The 20,492-nt window shown below is 46.6% G+C and overlaps 1 long non-coding RNA gene across 1 annotated transcript in view; it reads left to right on the top strand.

Annotated features, from left to right (window-relative positions):
* Positions 1-19,443, top strand: part of LOC137465772 (uncharacterized) — a 51,398-nt gene extending 31,955 nt beyond the window's left edge. Inside the window, exon 2 of the long non-coding RNA XR_010994828.1 lies at positions 19,160-19,443. This is a non-coding gene — a long non-coding RNA (uncharacterized lncRNA). The remainder of the gene's footprint in view (positions 1-19,159) is intronic.
* Positions 19,444-20,492: the final 1,049 nt, after the last annotated feature.

The raw sequence follows: 20,492 nt of genomic DNA, 5'->3' as shown, positions 1-20,492 counted from the left end.
GGCAGCAGCGAGATCCAGGGCGGCCCTGGGGTGGAACAATCCTGAGCCTAGCTGAGCCAGTTCACCTAATTCTACCCAGAGAGGGCTCAGGTAACTCTCAGAATGGGCCCTATGGTTCCCAATCACCCCCATTATGGTCCCAGTCACTCCCAGTATGATACCACTGTGATCCCAGCATGATCCCAGGTTCTCATTCACCCCTAATATGGTTCCAGTCACCTCCAGTATGATTATTCCCACTATGACTCCAGTCCCTCCCAGTATAATTCCAGTATGAACATGGTCACTCTCAGTATGATGCCATTTGTTCCCAGCATGGTCCCAGTTGCTCCCAATAACCCAGTATGCTTCCAGTCACTCCCAGATACTCCCAGTATTATTCCAGTAACTCCCTTTAGGGTTGCTTTATTATCTCAGTTGTTCCCAGATTCTCCCAGTATATCCCCATTACCCCCAGTGTTTCCACTCACTTCCAGTTGCTCTCAGCAGATTGCAGCATGATTCTAGTTGCTCTTAGCCACTCCCAGTCACCTCTAGCATGACTGTGTTGAGTGTAAAAATATTACGATTTGAAACTTAGACCTGAAGTATTTTCAACAGACTGTGGGACAGCAGCTCTTCCTAGAGGAAATGCAGCATCACAGAGACTTCATCAGTGTGACTCTGAGTGCTTGGAGCCTTGTTCTGTGCCACTCTGGGATATCATGAAACAGGACTTCACCTGCCACCAGCCCTGTCACCCTCTGCAACCGCAGCTCCTTGGACCTTGTGTCCACAAAACCAGACACTAAGGATTTCTGCTGCTCCCTTCTTTGCACAAATCCACGCAGAGCTGGGATTTTTCCAAACTCTTCTGTCTCCATTGTTCCTTATTCCTAAATAACCAGCACTCCCTCCTGATGAACACTGCAAGTTCCAGGAATGGCCATCATCTCCCTTTCCTGCCTAGAAATCTTGAAACTCTTTCTAAATGCTTCTCCCTTCAGGTCTTGGACAGCTACTCTATACACAGAGCTGAGAAAAAAAATCCACTGGTCACCTCTCATCAGGGAAGTGCTGCCAGAGTCAGAGGTGTGTGGGAAATCTCTGTCCCTCCATAGATTTTTCTTAGATCTCTAGCTGGGGTATGCAGAGATAGTTTTTGTATAGAAAGGATGGAGAGTACAAACACTTTGTGTGACACTTTCTGTCTCCCTGTTTGTTCCCTATCTGACAAACAGTCTCTGTTTGTACAGAGACATCCAAGAGCCCCTTGCACAGACAGATCCATCTGGCCCTGGATAAGGAAGTGCAGTGGGGATGGGTAGGCAGCAAGTCCCAGATGGGTGAGATCCGGCTCCAGCACTGCCAGGTCCTGTCAAGGCTTAACATTGGCTCCTCTGGAATGGGAAAGCCCTTCAGCCTTGTTCCTGCAAAGAGGGGCAGTGCTGGCCTAGCGGAACAGGTTGTTTGTTCTCCTCACAAGGTTCGGGAGACGAGAACACAACCCTTCCAAATGCTGCCTGGAACCACAACCCAGGAACCTCAGCTCTTGCAGTTTCTCTGGGACCATCCTCTGCCCCAGGCTGCAGGGGATGCACGGGAGCCCAGCTCTCCTGCAGGGAGAACTGCACACAGGCAGGATTTAGTTCCCACAAACAGCGAAGCCGGGGTGCATCACAACTGCTCCAGCCCAGCCCACACTGCTGTGCACTGGGCTCTGGGGCTGGAGCTCCCCACAGAGGGGATGGCACTGCTGGGCCACAGGAGACAAATCAGCTTCAGCCTGAATCTCACTGAGGTAGAGAGGTGGGCTGGGAAGAGTGGGGAAGGTAAAGAGCAGTCACAGAGCTCATCCTGCTGGAGGGACAAGGGAAAAAGAGTGGCAACACAACAGTGATGACAGCTGAGGGCTGCAGAGCAGCTCTGAATGACACTCCAAGACATATGCCCAGGGAAAGAAAGGTTAGAGGGGCTTAAAGGGGCCCTATCTCGAGCCAAGTAGAGGCTAGAGAAAACTGTGTACTTTAGACTGTATAGATTTGTTGGCCTAGCACATCAGAACCACAAAATCATGAGGTCTTAGTTGACACTAGAGCACAGTGCACATTAATCCCATCAAGACTTGTGGAGGTAGAATCTGTTTCTATTGTTGGCGTGACAAGGGGATCACAGGATTTTACTTTAGTGGAAGCTGAGGTGAGCCTGACTAGAAATGAGTAGAAGAAACACCCTATTGTGACTAGCCCAAAGACCCCATGAATTTTAGGCATAAACTTCCTCTGAAGTGGGTATTTCAAAGACCCAAAAAGACTCAAGTAGGCTTTTAGGACAGAAGGCATTAAACAATTAAACACCTTGCCTGGACTATCAGTAGACCCATCTTCACTAAGACTCCTGAAGGTAGAAGAACAATGAGTACCAATTGCCACCTCGATAGTGCACCACCAACAGTACAGAACAACTCAAAATGCTGTGATCCCCATCCAGTAAATGATCTGTGAGCTAGAGAGCCAAGAGGTGGTCAGCAGAACCCACTCACCCTTCAACAGCCCCATTTGGCCTATATGAAAATCTGAAAGAGAATAGAGATTAACTGTAGACTATTTTGCCTTGAAAAAAGTGACTCCACCATTGAGTGCTGCTGTGCCAGACATGTTAGAGCTCCAGTACAAGCTAGAGTCCAGCAAAGTAGTATGTCACTATTGACATTGCCAATGCATTTTTCTCCATTCCTTTGGCAGCAGAATGCAGGCCTCAGTTTGCTTTCATGTGGAGGAGTGTGCAGTACACCTAGAACCGACTGCCCCAGGGGTGGAAGCACAGCCTCACCATCTGCCATGGACTGATCCAGACTGCACTAGAAAAAGATGAGGCTTCAAAACACCTACAGTACATCAATGACATCAGTGTGTGGGAGAACATGGCAGCAGAAGTGCTTGGGAAAGGAGAGAAAATCATCCAAATTCTCCTAAAGGCCAGTTTTGCCATCAAGAAGAGCAAAGTTAAGGGACCTGCTTAAGAAATCCAGTTCCTGAGAGTAAAGTGGCAAGATGGATGGTGCCAGATTCCCACCAATGCCATCAACAAGATCACAGTAATGTCTCCACCAACAAGAAAGAAACACAAGCTTTCCTAAATGCCATAAGTTTTTTAGGGAATGCACATTCCTGATTACAGTCAAATTGTGAGCCCTCTCTACCTGGTCAACCACAAGAAGAACACTTTCCAGTGGGGCCCTAAACAACAACATATCTTTGCCCAAATTGAGCAAGAGGTCGCTCATGCAGTAGCTCTTAGTCCAATCAAGATAGGACCGAATGTGAAGAACGTGCTCTACTCTGAAGCTGGGAGCCATGGTTTGTCCTGGAGCCTTTGGCAGAAGATGCCTGATGAGACTCGAGGTCAACCACTGAGATTTTAGAGTTGAAGCTATAGGGAGTCTGAAGCCAACTACACTCCAACAGAGAAGGAAATCTTAGCAGCCTATGAAGGAGTTCAAGCTGCCTCAGAGGTAATAAGCACTGAAGCATAACTCCTCCTGGCACCCCAAATACCAGTGCTGGGGTGGATGTTCAAAGCAAAAGTTTCCTCTACCCACCATGACACCAATGTCACATTGAGCAAGTAGACTGCCCTCATCACACAGCATGCCTATATTAGAAAACTAAATCACCCTGAGATTTTAGAGATAATTAGAAATTGGCCTAAAAGTGAAAAATTTGGTCTTGTAGACAAAGAAGAACAATAGCAAGTGACACATGCTGAAGAAGCTCCACTGTACAAGCAACTGTCAACAAAAGAAACACTTTATGCTTTTTTTACTAATAGTTCTTGTTGCATTGTAGGGATGAAACAAAAGTAAAAAGGAGCCATATGGAGTCCCACACAACAAGACGCAGAGGGTACTGAAAGAGAAGTTAGATCAAGCCAACTTGATGATCTCAAAATCATTCAACTGGCCCTAGACATTGCTGAAAGAGAAAAGTAGCCAAAGCTCTAACTTTACACTAATTCATAGATAATAGCCAATGCCCTGTGGGTTTAGCTAGAAAGATAAAAAATGGTTAATTGGCAGCATAGAGGAAAAACAATTTAAGCTGCTGATGAATAGAAAGATATTGCTACCAAGGTAGAGGAACTACCTGTGGAAGTCCACCATGGAGATGCCCATGTCTCCAAGACTAGAGCCAATAAAGAGCACCAAAACAATCAGCAGGTAGATCAAGCTGCAAAGATAGAAGTATCAAAGATAGACTTAAATTAGCAACACAAGAAAGAGTTGTTCCTATCAAGATGGGCTCATGATGCCTCAAGTCATCAAGGTAGAGATGCCACCTATAAGTGGGCATGAGACCGAAGAGAAGACCTAACCATAGACAGTATTTCTCAGGTGAGACTGTGCTGCCATGACTGTGAGACGTGTGCTGCCATCAAACAGGCCAAGCAGGTGAAGCCCCTATAGTATAGTGGGTGGTGGTGCAAATATAAATATAGAGAGGCCTAGCAGATTGACTACACCACACTGCCCTAAACATGCCAAAGTAAGCGCTATGTGCTCATAGTAGTAGAAGCCACCACGAGATGGCTAGAGACCTACCCTGTGTTTCATACTATGGCCCTAAATACCATCCTAAGTCTTGAAAAGCAGGTCCTTTAGAAGCATAGTACCCCTAAGAAGATTGAGTCAGACAATGAGACTCATTTCAAGAACAGCCTTATCAACACCTAGTCTAGGGAGCATAGCATTGAGTAGATGTACCATATCCCCTACCATGCACTAACTGCAAGCAAAATAGAGAAGTACAATAGACTGTTAAAAACCACCTTAAAAAGATTATGTAGGGGAAGCCTTCAAAAACTGAGAGCAGCATCTAGCAAAGGCCACCTAGTCCCAGTAGTAAATGTCAAAAGTTTGTTGGGGAAGACAGTTTAGATAAATTCTGCCTTGAGTACAGACAATCCCATTAGTCGGGTTGTCTTTGCTCAGAGACCAAGTTGCACATAGTAGATAACAGAAAAAAATAAAACAACACAGTGTGTACCTCAAGGAGATCTGGTTCTTGAGAACTACGTGTAAATATCACTGTTATTGTTAGTGTAAATATCACTAAATGTTACTGCCATTGTCTATATATAGCTGTATACTGTGTATATATATATATATATATATATATATATATATGTACATATAATGCATGTGTTTGTAGAGTTAGTATATATATTAGTTTTAGTAGTAAGCTGACAATATGGGGATAAGGGGTAGAATGTCCTGGGGTGACTTTTTGATGCTCGTATCCCCATTTGCCTGTTTATCCCAGAAAGAGGTTTTGCACCTTTGAGACTGGTTGTGAGAGCAAGGTGGGGGAAGAAGAAGCACGCAGTTTGTTTTCAAAAACTGCACTCACTCCTCCACATTCCTGCTCTTGGACTGTGTTGTCTACAGACAGACAGACGGCAGGCCAGAGCTTTCCTTTGCTTTTAGTTAGTTTTTGCTAGCTGAGGCAGAGAGGTTCCCTGGACTGTGGTTTTTCCTTTTCTTTAAACCTGTTTAAATGTGCTTTAGACTGAACACACAAAAGAGCAGCGACAGCTCGCACCTGTGGCCCACTGGGCCGAGCCTGGGCCTCGGCATTTGCCGTGCTGGAGCGACTGATAAGAGACTGAGTCAAGCTACAGCCCATAGAGGGCACTTTCTGAGTTTGTCAACTCTTTTGGAGCAGCAAGAGGTTTTATTATTTAATATTGTTCATTTTTTGTGCTAGTGAATGCTTTGCCTGTTAAATAAACAGATATTTTTTCGCCTTTCTCCAAGGAAATATTTTCCCAAACCAGCTGGGGAAGAGGCTGCTTGAATCTGCTTTCTAGAGGAACCCCTTCAGAAATTCTCTCCCAAATTTACCCTAAACCAAGACAATTAGAGACAACTGGATGCAACTGGATCATACTGGGAGGAACTGAGAAAGACTGGAACCATGCTGAAAACAACTGGGACAATACTGAGGGGGATTGGGGTCACACTGGGAATGGCGAGGAGCATGCTGAGGGCAGTTTGGACCATGTTGAAGGCCACTGGGATGTACTGGGAGCAACTGAAACTGCACTGAGGGTGACTGGAAGTGGCTGTGGGCAACTGGAATGATGCTGGCAGCAACTGGGAGGAAGTGGGAGTAACTGGGAGCATGATGGGGACAACTGGGATGTACTGAAAGAGACTGGGAGTCACTGGGATCATACTGGAACCATGGCAATGACCTGAGCTGGGTGATCTGGGGCCTCAGGGTGCACAGGGAACACTGTGACACTGAGGGGCCTGTTGGAACCAAGGCGACATTGTGACACCCGGGGCCTGCCCTGGCCATGGGGTGTTTCAGGAGCCCTGGGGTGCCCAGGGCAGCAGAGCAGAGCCCCTAGCTCAGGGGCAGCAGCTCCCCGGGACATCCTGGGCAGGCGGGCAGCAGGGGATGCCCAGGGAGAAGAGGAAGCCAAGGCCCAGTGCCCCAAGGGCAGCACCAGCTGAGGGACAGGGCAGGAGGGAGAGGCCACTGCTGGGACGGCACTGGGGCTCCCCAGCACTGTGCCAAGGCAGCGCTTCCATCCCACACTGCCTCCCCCGCCTCCTCCAGACACAGCTGAAGCAGTGGCAGCCTCGGGGAAGCAAGGGCCAGGCCTTGTCCCTCCATGGGGACAGGGCCAGGCCGCCATGGCCCCACAGCCCCTGAGCTCCAGTAGCAGTGGAGCCATCGCAGCCTGGCCCAGGGGTTCTGGCAGGGACAAGGGCCGCAGTGGGGCAGCTGCTGTCCTGGCCAGCCCTTGCAGCCGGGCAGCCCGGCCAGCACCACAGCCCCAGCCAGGCCCGCCTGGCACTCGGCACCAACAGGCCTGCTGCCCAGACCTTTGCCCACCCCACACTAGGAGGCCAAGGTGGCCTCTGTGGCCAGCAGCACCCTAGACAAAGAACATGCAGCCACAGGCACATTAAGCTGCTCCTCAAGCCACATTCTCAGCTGCCCCAAGCAGGGCACACAAGATGCACCCCTGGCACAAGAGAAGTCACATTCAGCTGCTCCTGAGTCACCATAGCAAGGTGTCGTGACTGTGCTCCTCCAGGCCTGCACAGCTCTTTCCTGGCAAAAAAATCCCCTTGGGCAGCTTCCCTGGAGCCCTCTGGAGCTGCTCTCTGTGGTCTCACCTCCTTTTCCAAGGCTGGAAGACACTCCAGACGAGGCCTGGAAGGAGTCTCAGGACGATCCTGGAAGATGCAGCTTCACTGCAAAAGCAAATATTGATCATGGTCAGCTTTCCTGGAGCAATATGGAGCTGATGGACATTTTTGTTGTCCTCAAATTGGAGGTCAAGGCTCTGGAAGATTCCTTGGAACAATCTCAGGTAGTTCACAGAAGATCCAATTTCCACAAAAAGACAAATATCACCTCAGGTACCTGCCTTGGAGCAGTCTGGGGCTGCTACCTGGGATAACAAGTGCCTACACCTGAGAGGAAAAGACTGACAGATGCCAGGAGGAGTCTCCAGTGCATTCTGGCATAGAGAAATACTTCCAAATGAGCAAAACCATCTTTCAATTCTTCCCTGGAGGAATCTGGGGCTGCTCCCTGGGATCTCAGCTCCCTTGAGGAGATGTGAAAAGGCTCCAGGAGATGCCTGGAGGGGTCTCAGGTGCAGCCAGGAGCTGTCTTGGTTTTTAGCCCAGCAGGAGATTAAAACATAATGCAGCCACTCACTCAACCTTCCTCTCTTCCTGAAAGGGGAGGAGAATCAAAGTAAAACTTCTGGCAAGATAAGAACAGTTTAAAAATTGAATATAAAGTAAAATATAGTAAAACAGGCAACCCCGGATGAGAAAAAATGATCATGTCTGGCTCCAGATCAGAAGCCTGAAGGATAGCTTTATTAAAACTATACTATATTATATTAATATACTATTTAAAGAGATACTATCCTAGTCTACATACATACTTCTTACCTAACTCTTGACTCTCTGCTGAGAGTCTGAGACACAGATGGATCCAATTGGTCATTGAACCCAAACAACCTTCACCAGAATCCAATCAAGCAATCACTTCAGGTAAACAATCTCCATACCACATTCCACATGGGGAAAACAAAGGAGCAGAGATAAAGATTGTTTTCTCTTATTCTCTCTGTGCTTCTCCTGAGAGACAGAATTATGTCTCTCTGTCCAGAGAATGTGAATGCCACAGTAAAATACAGTAAAAATGTAAAAATTATAATAATAACAGCAACAAAATATAATAAAAGGGGGAAAACCCCCAAGTGATGCCCAGTGCAATTGCTTGGCATCTTCTGACCAAGGGGTCAGACCCCCCCTTCCCCAATGCAGATTGGCCCTTCTGCATAACACCCCACAGTTCAGAGGTGGCAGTGACATTCTGTGCTGTGGAAGATCTCTTTGGCCGGTTCAGTCATGTGACCCAGTTGTGCTTCTTCACTGTTTCTTTTGGAAACCTCCTACTGGCAGAGCAGGAGAGAAAGAAATGTCTTTGAGTCAGGATAACCCTGACTTAGCAAAACCCAAACCATTGCTGTGTTTTCAACACTGTTCTTCCAAATCCAAACCACAGCACTGGAACAGTTTCTGAGGAGAAATTAACTGCATCCCAGCTGAAAGCAGGCCAGGCTGGAAAATCCCTGGGAGATCATCGAGTCAAATCTGTGCCTGATCCCACCTTGTCAGACCTGGAGTGCCACATCCAGGTGTTCCCTGGACCCCTCCAGGATTGGGAACTCCACCCCATTCCCAGCTTCCTCCTAATCTTTAACAACCCATTTCTATGGAAAAATTCCTCCTGATGTCCCACCTGACCCACCCCCAGCACCCTCAGGAGATCTCCATCCCCTCCCCCAGCTCCATTCCCAACTCTGGACACGCTCCAGCCCCTCAATGTCCTTGTGAGGCCACCACTGGCCCTAGGATTCCAGGTGAAGTCTCATCTCTGGCAGGTGCATGGAGACCATCCCTGGGCTGATCCTGCTGGACACACAATTCCTGATACCAGCCAGGTGCTATTGACTACCTGGACACACCTGGACACATGTAGATACACATGGATATATCCAGGCACACCTGGACTGGCATCCAGCCATTGTTCCCAGCACCTCCAGGTCCTTTCCCAATTTCCCAGTTGCTCTTCCCACAACCTGGAACATTCCATGGGGTTGTTTTGACTCTGACACTCGTCCCTGTTGACCTTCACACCCTCCTGGGCCCATCTCACATCATCAGTCCCATGGATCCCATGGCTCCAGACTGTCTAGATCCCACTGCAGAGCTTCCTGCCCTCCAGCACATCCATATCCCACCCAACTTGGTCTCATCCTGCTGCCATGCCTGCCCTGAAGCTACCTGGCTTCACCTGCCCGGCCAGGGCATGGTCAGCAGCAGGGGACACTCCAGTTTCTCAAGGAGATTCAGGGAGCGGCTAAGACAAAGTGCTTCGCTGTCTGCCTTGTAAGGAGGAGAGGCAGTGTCCAAGGAGGTAATGAGAGATTCAACTCAAGGCTGGGGAAAAAGTTTCAAGTTTAATGCAAGCTCCGAGGAGCTACGAATGCCATTGTCCCGACAGCTGAAAGTGGCCTCGAGGCTCTTGCAATCATCCTAAGTACCGGGGCGGTAACCGGGGGAAGGGACGCCCACCACCCAATGCGGGGATTCAGGGGAGTAGAAGGCGGAGGGACAGACAGACACACAAACCAATGGGGGAAGTTCAAGGGAGGGACCCCTGGCACTCGTCCACTCACTTGATGCCCAAGGTGGAAGATTCTGGGAGAGCGGGGTGGGGAGCCAAGTGATGGACAGGGTACCAGGGAGGGGACAGGGGGATGAGCGTTTTCAGGGAGATTGGCATTGAGGGAAAGGCAGGAAAGCTCAGGGTGGAACCATTGGGAGAAAATGGGGGGTGAAGGGGCAAACCATTACCGATAAAAACACAATACAACATAATCCATCAGTTTACTGAGAGGGCCCTTAATTCCCTCATCCAGATCATCAAGAGAGGCATGGAACAGGATCATCCTGAAGGATTCCAGACATCCCATGGAGCCAAATCTCAGGCTCGTGGCTGTTCCATCTCTGGGTGTCCTGGAGACTGTAGGAGTCCCGATGGATCTGATTTTCTCCCTGCCCTCCATACCTGGATGGGGATAAAATACCAGGAAAGGCTCCTAAGTAAGGAGAAGGTCATGGAGAGATCCCTTATAAATTGTGGGCACAAGGGACTCACCTGGGAGATACTAACTGGATTTATCCCCAGTCAGAAACAAAAAGCAAAAATGAGAAGGAAAATAAATCCTAAACCACCTTTTCCCAAACCCAAGTCCCACTTTATTCCCAATTCTGTCCATCTTCCCTCCCAGCAGCACCAAGGAGACAGGAATGGGGGTCAGGGTCCTCCTCAGGAAGAGGAGTCAGATCCTTCCCTCCTCCTGTGGGTCCCAGCCATGGGGTCAGTTCTTCAGGAATTGCTCCAATTTGGGACCCCATGTGATCCTAAATGTTCCCAGGAACCTGCTCCAGGTGGGCTCCTCTCTCCAGGGTTCCACAGGTCCTCCCAGGAGTCTGCTCCAGTACAGGCTTCCCACAGGGTCACGGCTTCCTTTGGGAATTGATCTGCTCCAGTGTGGGATTGTGCAGGGGTTGCTGGAGGATCTTTGCCATCATAGACCCCGCCCAAGGGAACCACTTGGACATTGCCAGGGCTGGTGGAACCCAGTGTCTACTGTGACACAGTGCAGCCTAAAGAACCCAAAAGACCCTTGTGACCCAATGGAATCTCATGGAAGTAAGGCTCCATTGAGACACAATGGGACCTCATGGAATCCAGGAGACTGTTGTGATGTGTTACGTGAGGTTGTTGGTTGGAGACAGGGACAAAACAAACTCTTAGAAATCCATGTGACAACAGCAACAGTTTATTATGGAAGTTTCCTTATATAGGAGTTTTGAAACTCCCAGGTTTAAACAGCTGATTGGTTGGGATCTCTCTCTACCCGGATCTCTGGCCAGTGGTGTGCCTGCATCTAAGCTTGAACAGGGTTGGCTGAGGGTCCCCTGAAAAGGTTTGAATCCAACCTATCCAGGGACTTACTTGTTTTCTGGAATGAACCAGGCTAGCCAAATTGGATATGTGTTATGGCTGGATTTATGTTATCCAGCTATAGACCACAGTACTGTGACAATACTGGGACAATTCTCCCTTTTTTTTTTAAAATAAAAAATGCAAAATGTATTCTGTAATCCTACCTGTAGGGGCCCTTTGCAGACAAGGTGACAGAAGACAGCATGGGTTCTAATTTGAATGAGCCTTTCCACTTAATTTGATAAACCTAGCTTCCCTCAACCAGTGATGTTTCCCATGTGCCACTGGAGTTACAGCACTCATTTCCAAGAGCTGTCAGGCAAGATCACAATCCTTCAGGCTAACATGCTGTCTTGGTTTGAAAAGACAGCTATCTGCTAAAGAAGGCAGGAGCCTTCCTTGAAATGGAAAATGCAAACCCCCTCCCTTCGAATTACTATGATTTTGAAATTAAGAGGCTCTCAGGCAAAGATATGGGAATAGGAATAACAGTTCTTTCCTAGGAAAACTAAAAATACAAATGCAATAGTACAAAAAAAAACCCCATTGACTGAGTCAGAATACCACCTGACACCCTGTGGGTCAGGGTGTTGGCAACAGTCCCATTGAATGGTGGCTGCAATCCTCCTGCAGTGACAGGTGTGGTTCTGTTGGAGCAGGGATCTGGTAGAAGGGTGGAGTTTTCCTCTGAAGATCCAGTGGTGGTGTAGATGGGCCTGGTCTTCCTCTGGGAATACAGTGAAGAAAGCTGCTCCTCTGGGAATCCAGTGGGAAAAGGTTGCAGTGGTGTTCCAAGTCTCAGACTATATTCAGGTAGGAATGCTTGGCTTCTCCCTCTGGGCAGAATATCTCACACAGGGATGATGCAATTTTATCAGTCACTCAGGAGGACTCAGTGGCCCATTAACAGAAGATATCTCCCTGGAGGGAGGATTGGTTGTGGAAGAGGTAAAGAAAATTGCCCAATTAACAGATGATAACTGCCCCACCTCTAACAGATGGGAAATAGAATACACACATATCTTACCACCCAGGACATTATCCACCCCGTATTATATTACCATCTTCATCATATCTACATCAATAAATAAAGCAGGAACTAATAAAAAAAAAAGGAGCTGGACAGGAACAAACGCAGATCCGAACCAATGTGGCTAATCATACGTTCTCCCTTTATTGTTTATAGACAGTAGTTTATATACACTTCCAGATAGTTTACAATCGTAAGCACACTCTCATTGGCAAGCAAACATTGTTTGTCCTTATCTTAAGGTGGCTAAAGTTTCACATTTCAAACCTATATTAATTCACTCTTGGATAGCTCAGTTCACGGTGATACATCTTAACATAATTTCTGAATGTGCCACAAACTTATTCTTAACTGTGCCATAGGCTTCAAGGCCTCACCGAGGCCCATATCCGAGGCCCAGGCTGGGGTAGCTCAAGTTTCACTCTAAACATATAAATAGTGAACATACAGATCGTGACCTCTTTCTCTCAGAAATTCTTCTACAATAAATTCTACACAATGGAACTTTATACACAGTTCTCACTTAAGACTAGGTTTCCCTGTGGTTCACAATGAGCTTCTTCATCTTTCTGCATTACCCACCAAGTGTAAACAGTGCCTTGAGAAAAACAATCCCACAGATGGGTTTGTCTTAGCCCGAGGTGGGATTAATCCAAACAGTCTTTCCTAAAATACCTTTCATGTGTAACACAGGGACTTTATCTCCATCCACTGTGTGTGGGAATGTGCCCCCTGTTGATGGAGTAAACAAGTTACCCTTTGTCCCCTTAAAAGAGAAAAAAGCCCGAAGTTTCTCTCCTCAATCTGATTAAAAGACACCTCATAGGACCTTGGGGACTTCACCTCAAACTTAAGGATAGCTAATTGGACAGGAGCCAAAAAAGTCCCACCTGAGCAATTCACTAGAAAAAGAAGAGAACAAAAGAAGTAATGGCTTTTGTGAAGTGTTTTAGCAGGAGCAAGAACCTCTTGCCCTGGCTTGGGTTTTCTCTGTAAAGAGCTTTTTTATTTTGCCTTTTATTAAAAACTTTTTGTTTCCAACACTGTCACAGGAGCCATCCTGCTTCTTTTATGCCACCTGAGGTAGCTGAGCTATCAAGGGTATAATGCTTATCTCTGAAAGCTTATAAGACCAGGCTTGAAGAGAAAAAGCATTATATGGTGCCTGAACAGGTGATTTTCATATTGAAGAGCATCATTCAGGATATTTTTGATTTGCCCTCGATCAAAATACGACATTTTTTTCTTGGTCTGGCATTTTGCAGGCCTGCGACTGGGGTTTTGTGGTGCCAAAAATAAAAGAAGCACCCAGGTTACGGAGGATCTGAGGCCATCAGAGGAGGTCTCAGATCGAAAGCCTTGAGCTGGTGAGAAGGGGCTGAAACCGGGACGGGCTGGTGAACGCGCTTGTGAAGTCCTAAGGACATCTTCAGAGAGAGAGCTGTGATTGGCTGAGCCAAGGGTGAGAAACTGCTGCATTTCCAGACCCAGGGAGACCAAGGAGAACAGCTTGTCTGAAAACCATCATTTGGTGAGTAAAAAGAATGGGGAATAGGCTGTCTGTAGCTGAGCAGGATCTTTTTTTTTTTTTTTTTTTTTTTTAACTACAAATTAGAAATTCAAGATGTAAAATTTGAGAAGAAACAGCTTAAAAAACTCATTAGACGGGGTTTTCACAGAATTTTCGACTTTAAATACGTCTGAGACGCTTACCCTAAAGTTCTGGGATACTGTGGGACTTAGATTATACAGTATGTAAAAGAATAAGAAGCCCAGTTTAAAGTTATGCCCAATATTCAGGACAGTGTTGCAATTTGTAACATTGGAAAGTGAAAAACAAGCTACAGACAGCCTAAACACACCTCCGAGCAGAGAGAGAGAGGACTGCAGGCTGTGGCAGAAAGAGAGGAGGGGAGGCAGAGATTTCAAGACCCCAACCCTGTTCCCAGCTTGCCCTGAACACACAGAACCAGGGAGGGCAGACAGGAGCCGGCAAGGCCAGCCGCTCCCTATCCTGTTCCTCCTCCACCCCCGAGAAGGGGACGGACAAATCCTGGCCAGCATCTTGGGAAAACTATCACCCTTGTTGGCCTGATAGATACCAGAGCTGACGTCACTCTGATATTGAAATCGAAATGGCCACAGGACTGGACCATCGTACCCATGCTGGATCAGCTGGCAGGTATTGGTGGTCACTGTGAAAGCTTTCGTAGCTTGCACTCTGTCACATTTGAGGGACCTGAAGGTCGTGTTGCCACCACAAAACCATTCATAGTAGGAGCTGATATAACTCTTTGGGGAAGAGACATTCTCTCTCAATGGGGTCTGAGACTAGAAACAGATTTCTAACAAGGGCTGTTGATGGACACAATACACTAAAACTGAAGTGGACATCCAATACACCTGTCTGGGTCAGCCAATGGCCCTTACAAGAAGAAAAACTTGCTGCATTAGAGCAGTTAGTACAGGAACAGTTAAACAACCGTCACCCAACTCCAGCTACCAGCCCCTGGAACACTCCAGTTTTCGTAATCAAAAAGCCAAACAGTGGGAAATGGAGGTTATTGCAGGATCTCAGAAAAGTTAACAAAGTGATTCAAGAAATGGGCTCTTTACAACCAGGTTTACCTTCTCCAGTTATGATTCCAAAGGATTGGAAGTTAACTGTTATTGATTTAAAAGACTGTTTATTCAATATTCATTTGCATCCAGATGACGCACCATGATTTGCCTTTTCAATCCCATCAATAAATCAGCAGGCTCCTTTAAAAAGATATCATTGGCTCGTGCTTCCCCAAGGAATGTTCAATTCTCCGAGTATATGCCAGTGGTATATAGCAAAAGTACTTTCCTCAGTCCGTGTACAGTACCCGGATTCTCTCATCTTACATTATATAAATGATATTTTAGTAGCAGCCAAGGACCAAGCATCAATGCAGAAGACAACAGATCAGGTAATCTCAGCAGCGGAGAAAACAGGACTCACTGTAGCAAAGGAGAAAATACAGACACTTCCTCCCTGGAAATATTTAGGATACAGAATCACAGAACAAACTGTAACTCCGCAACCAACCTCCACTTTAGGTGGAGTACCTAAAGAAAAATCCAAAAACACTGAATGAAGTGCAGCAGCTGGTAGGGACTCTGAACTGGCTTTGTCCACTGTTAGGCATTTCAAACCAGGACTTGGCTCCTCTGTCTGATCTACTGAAGGGAGACACAGCTTTAAACTCACCACGAGAATTCAACAAAGAAGCCCAAAATGCTTTAGATAAAGTGATGCGAGCCATCCAGTCACACCAGGCTCATCGGTATAATCCTAACTTGTTTTTTCTATTTGCAGTTTTAGAGGAGAGTCCACAGCTTCACGGTTTCATATTCCAGTGGAATCTAGAGAAGAAGGACCATCTGATAATCTTAGAATGGGTTTTCCTGTCTCATCAGATGGGTAAAACTATAACAACTTGCCCTGAAATTATATCACAATTGATTATAAAGGCCAGATCACGAATGTTTTCACTTTCAGGAAAGGATTTTGCAGAATCTTTCTGCCTGTGAAATCAATCTATTTGGAATGGTTAATTCAAAATTCAGAGGTTATGCAATTTGCCCAAGAAAATTTTACAGGGAAAATTTCAGTCAATTGTCCAAAACATCAGCTACTAAATTCATCTCTAAAATTAATTCATAAGCCCTTAAGAAGTCATGCACCCCTGGATGCAATCACATTTTTCACAGACGGTTCAGGGAAGTCTAAAAAATCTGTGATTGCTTGGCAAAATCCAGAGACAAAAAAAATGGGAATCAGATATTGAAGAAGTAGAAGGTTCTTCACAAATTACAGAGTTAACAGCAGTTGTGCGAGTCTTTTCAAAATTCACGTTTCCTTTTAATTTAATAACGGACTCATTTTATGTTGCAGGTGTAGTGGAAAGGGCAGAAGTGCCTCTGCTAAAAGAGGTTTCCAATGACCAGCTATACGGTTTGCTCAAAAAACTAATCTTCCTTCTTTCTATTCGACAGGAACCTTATTTCATAATGCACATCCGTTCACATTCTGCACTCTCAGGTTTCCTAGCAGAAGGCAATGCCATGGCTGATCTGTTAGCCATGCCAATACAGAATACCCTTCCCAATGTTATCGAACAAGCCAGAATGAGCCATGCTTTCTATCATCAAAATGCACCTGCCTTAGTAAGAATGTTTAACATCTCTCAGAATCAGGCAAAAGCAATTGTCCAATCATGTCCAGATTGCCAAAAATTAGCCATACCAACAACAGCAACAGGGGTTAACCCTCGCTGGTTAAACAGCCTGCAGATATGGCAAACTGATATAACTCAATATCAGACCTTTGCACGGTTCAAACATATACACTTATCAATAGATACGTTCTCAGGAGCAATTTTTGCTTCTGCACATCAAGGAGAAAAGAGTAGAGATGTAATTAAACATTTCGTACAAGCATTTGCATCCCTAGGTATCCCTCAAGAAGTTTAAACAGACAATGGATCAGCCTATGTTTCTAACAAACTGCAAGAGTTTTTCAAAATCTGGGGTATCAAACATACCACAGGTATTCCACATTCTTCCACAGGCCAATCTATTGTAGAAAGAGCACACACATCACTAAAAATGATCCTTGAAAGCCAAAAGGGAGGGACAGAAGTGCTATCTACTATAGAGAGGCTGAACAAAGCTATATATGTTTTTAATTTCTTAAATAATTCTTTTATGGAGCAGGTACCACCAATTTTCAGACATTTCAGCAACACCAATCAAGCAAAGCTCAAGGAAAAGCCACCAGTCTTCATAAAGGACCCAGAGATGGGACAAATTTCAGGACCCCATCCTCTTGTGACTTGGGGGAGGGGGTTTGCATGCATTTCTACAGATGCAGGGCTTCAATGGGTCCCTGCAAAAAATGTCAAGCCACAGGTACAGCCAATCCAAGAGCAGCAGATGCCAGAAAAGAACATGCAGACAACAGAGCGACAGCTGGAATGCAAAGACTGTGTTTTTTAAGTTTGCACTAGTTAAAATTGTTTAAAAAAATAGTTTGCACTGAAAAAGTTCTGTAAGTGATTATTTGTAGATATTCTTAGTTCAGTCAGAGAGAAAAAGAGAAGGTTTTCTAACCAGGCAAGAGCCTGGGAGACAGTTGGGAAAGAATGCAAATAATTATCTAATCTATCTTGTTGTTCACATTGTTGGTAGATATGTTCTGCCACTGTGCGTCATTCACTGCACACAAATGGTGTGAGAAGTTTTTACTCTAAGACCAATGAAACTAGTCCGCACGATGTTCTCTATAAATAGAGCGGTGCATTTGAAATAAATCAGAGTTCATTCTCTTTGCCTTTGATTTAGAGTCATCTTGTTACTGTCCTGCTCTACAGCGACAATTATTATTGTGTTAAAAAGTTATTAACTTACCTCTAAATCATATGTTAAAATGTTTTAAAGTTCTGTATGTTTAAATCATATCTCATCAGAAACTTGAGGCTTGCCTGGGAAAACACTTCACCAAAGTTAAGATAGAAGAGTAACTCACAAGCAATAAAAATGAAAATCAAATTTAAAAATTATTAGCATAACTACAAGTTGTCAACAAAGGTGAGAGTTTTCAGATCACATTCCTTTCTCCGCTTTCCTTTTTAGATGTATAGAAAGGGTGAGATGTAGGAATGTGCCCCCTGTTGATGGAGTAAACAAGTTACCCTTTGTCCCCTTAAAAGAGAAAAAAGCCCGAAGTTTCTCTCCTCAATCTGATTAAAAGACACCTCATAGGACCTTGGGGACTTCACCTCAAACTTAAGGATAGCTAATTGGACAGGAGCCAAAAAAGTCCCACCTGAGCAATTCACTAGAAAAAGAAGAGAACAAAAGAAGTAATGGCTTTTGTGAAGTGTTTTAGCAGGAGCAAGAACCTCTTGCCCTGGCTTGGGTTTTCTCTGTAAAGAGCTTTTTTATTTTGCCTTTTATTAAAAACTTTTTGTTTCCAACACTGTCACAGGAGCCATCCTGCTTCTTTTATGCCACCTGAGGTAGCTGAGCTATCAAGGGTATAATGCTTATCTCTGAAAGCTTATAAGACCAGGCTTGAAGAGAAAAAGCATTACCTGATGGCAATTGATACTTGAGTCCTAGAGATTCCGTTGTATCAACAGCGTTCTCCTTGGATTCCATGAGGCCCTGCTGGGTCACAGTGAAGCCTTTGTGCCATGTGTTTCCATGGTATCACAGTGGTCTCAAATATTCCATGAGGGCCTGCTGCAAAACAGTGGACCCTTGAATCCATGAGTTTCCATTCCATCCCAATAGTCTCTTGAATTCCATGAGGCCCTGCTGGGTCACTATGGAGCCCTTGTTCCATGTGTTCCCATTGCAACACAATGTTCACCAGCGCTCTATGAGGCTACGCCGTGAAACCCGGGACACTTGCTTCCATGAGATACCATGGTGTTACCACGGTCTCCTGGGTCACACGAGTCCTCTCTTTGTAATAATTCAGACTTGGTTCCATGAGATTCCACAGTGTCACAGTGTTTTCCTTGGTTTCTTGAGAATCTGATGTGTTGACATTGACCCTTGTTTCCTTGAAATTTGAATGCATCACAGTGGTGTCCTGGGTTTCACAAAGCCCAGGTTTGTCAAAACGGAGCCTTGGTTTCAGGATATTCCATTGCAACACAATGGTCTCACCACTCAAGGAAGCTGCACCATGAAACTCTGGACACTTGGTTCCATGAGATTCCATTGGGCAACAATGTTGTTCTGTGTACCATTAGGCCCGGCTCTGTCACCATGGACACTTGGTTCCATGGGCAGTGGCAATGTCCCAGTGGCACCTGGGCATCTGGGTTCCATGGCACCTGCTGTCTGACAAGGGACAGTTTGTTCCATGACATTCCATGAAGTCACAACGGTCACTTGGGGTCCATGCAGGTGCCTGGGGAGCGGGAGCTCAGCCCAAATATCCTGGAGGTCCCTGGGCTGGTGTTTTATGGGGGGAAATCTTTGGATCTTGCAGGGCTCCAAAACTGAGCCGCAAATGCCCCTTGGGATGTAGTGGAGCATCATGGAAGCCAAGAGACCCTCATGGAGCCAAGGCTGCAGTGGGTCACAGAGGAATCTCATGGAAGCCAGGAGAGCATTGTGAGGCTGTGGAGTAATGTGGCAAGGTTTCACTGGGACTTGACAGAACCTCATGGAGGCAAGGAAGCATTGGGAGCCTCTGGAATCAGCATCTGCAGGAGGATTTTCTGCTCCCTCCTGGGATGCAGGTGGACAATAAAGCCTGAGGCAGCCTCCCAAGTGTCCGGCTGTGTCATCAGTAGAGGTGAAATCTGGGGGGACACCCTGTCAACCCTGGCCCTGCTGCTCCTCCTGGCTGGGCATGGAGCTGCTGGGACACCAGGGTGGGGGGAATCCTCAGTGGTGTGCAAGGAAAGGTTCACTACAAGCAGCACTGGAACGAGATGTGCCGCTAAAGCAGGCGAGACAGCAGAGAAAGCAAGAGCAGAGCAAGCGACAACAAACGCCACCAAGAGCAAGACAGCAAGTTTTAAAAGAACTTGCAAACCGCAAAATCAGCTAAAACCAGGTCAGACTGAAGAACAAGAAGCACCAGGCATGCATTGCTGATACAGGTAGAAAGTTCCAATGTGAGGAGGATTACAGAAGCCTTCATCAAAAGCCCACCAGAAGACTGACGACCATCACAGGAGGAACTGATGCATGTGCTGTCCGCCTGACAAATGCTTTGTCATCAGTGCCACATGCTGATTGGCCAGGGTCTGTTTTGGGGTGAGACAGGAGGAACTGGGGACCCCCAGGAACCTCTTGGGTTTGGGGGTTTCAATCCCCCCTCAGCCCTCAGTGCGGCCCTGGGGTCACCCCAACACCCCTAAAATGGGGAGGGTCCCTGGAGCCTTTTGAAAGCCCCAAAAATGGGCTGGAAGGGGCAGGAGCCGCCCCAACAAGGGAGCGAAGGGTCTGGTCCTGGGAATGAGGGAGGGGCTGGGGATGGCTCCGATGTGGATTGGGGTGGGCTGGGATTGAGAGAAGGGTCTGGGAGTGGGGAAGGGTCGGGGAATGAGGGAGGGTCTGGGAGTGGAGAAGGATCTCTAATTGGGGTGGGGTCTGGTAATAGGGAGGGGTCCGGGATTGTGGGGATGGGTCCATTCCAGGACTGGGGTGAGGTCTCTCCCCTGGGTCGAGGACCATTATTGGGTCAGAGTGTCTCCTCTTCCTGATACTGTTCCTGATCCCATTCCCGATCCCACTGCTGTTTCCAGGGAATGGCTCCAATACCAACCCCGACAAAACCACTCCAGCCAAACACCCTAACCCCCAAAGTTTGG

The sequence above is a fragment of the Anomalospiza imberbis genome, unplaced genomic scaffold (assembly GCF_031753505.1).
Source record: "Anomalospiza imberbis isolate Cuckoo-Finch-1a 21T00152 unplaced genomic scaffold, ASM3175350v1 scaffold_108, whole genome shotgun sequence".
Classification (NCBI taxonomy): Eukaryota; Metazoa; Chordata; class Aves; order Passeriformes; family Viduidae; genus Anomalospiza; species Anomalospiza imberbis.
Note: the sequence above shows the minus strand (reverse complement) of the source record. Positions and strands in the feature narration are given on the sequence as shown.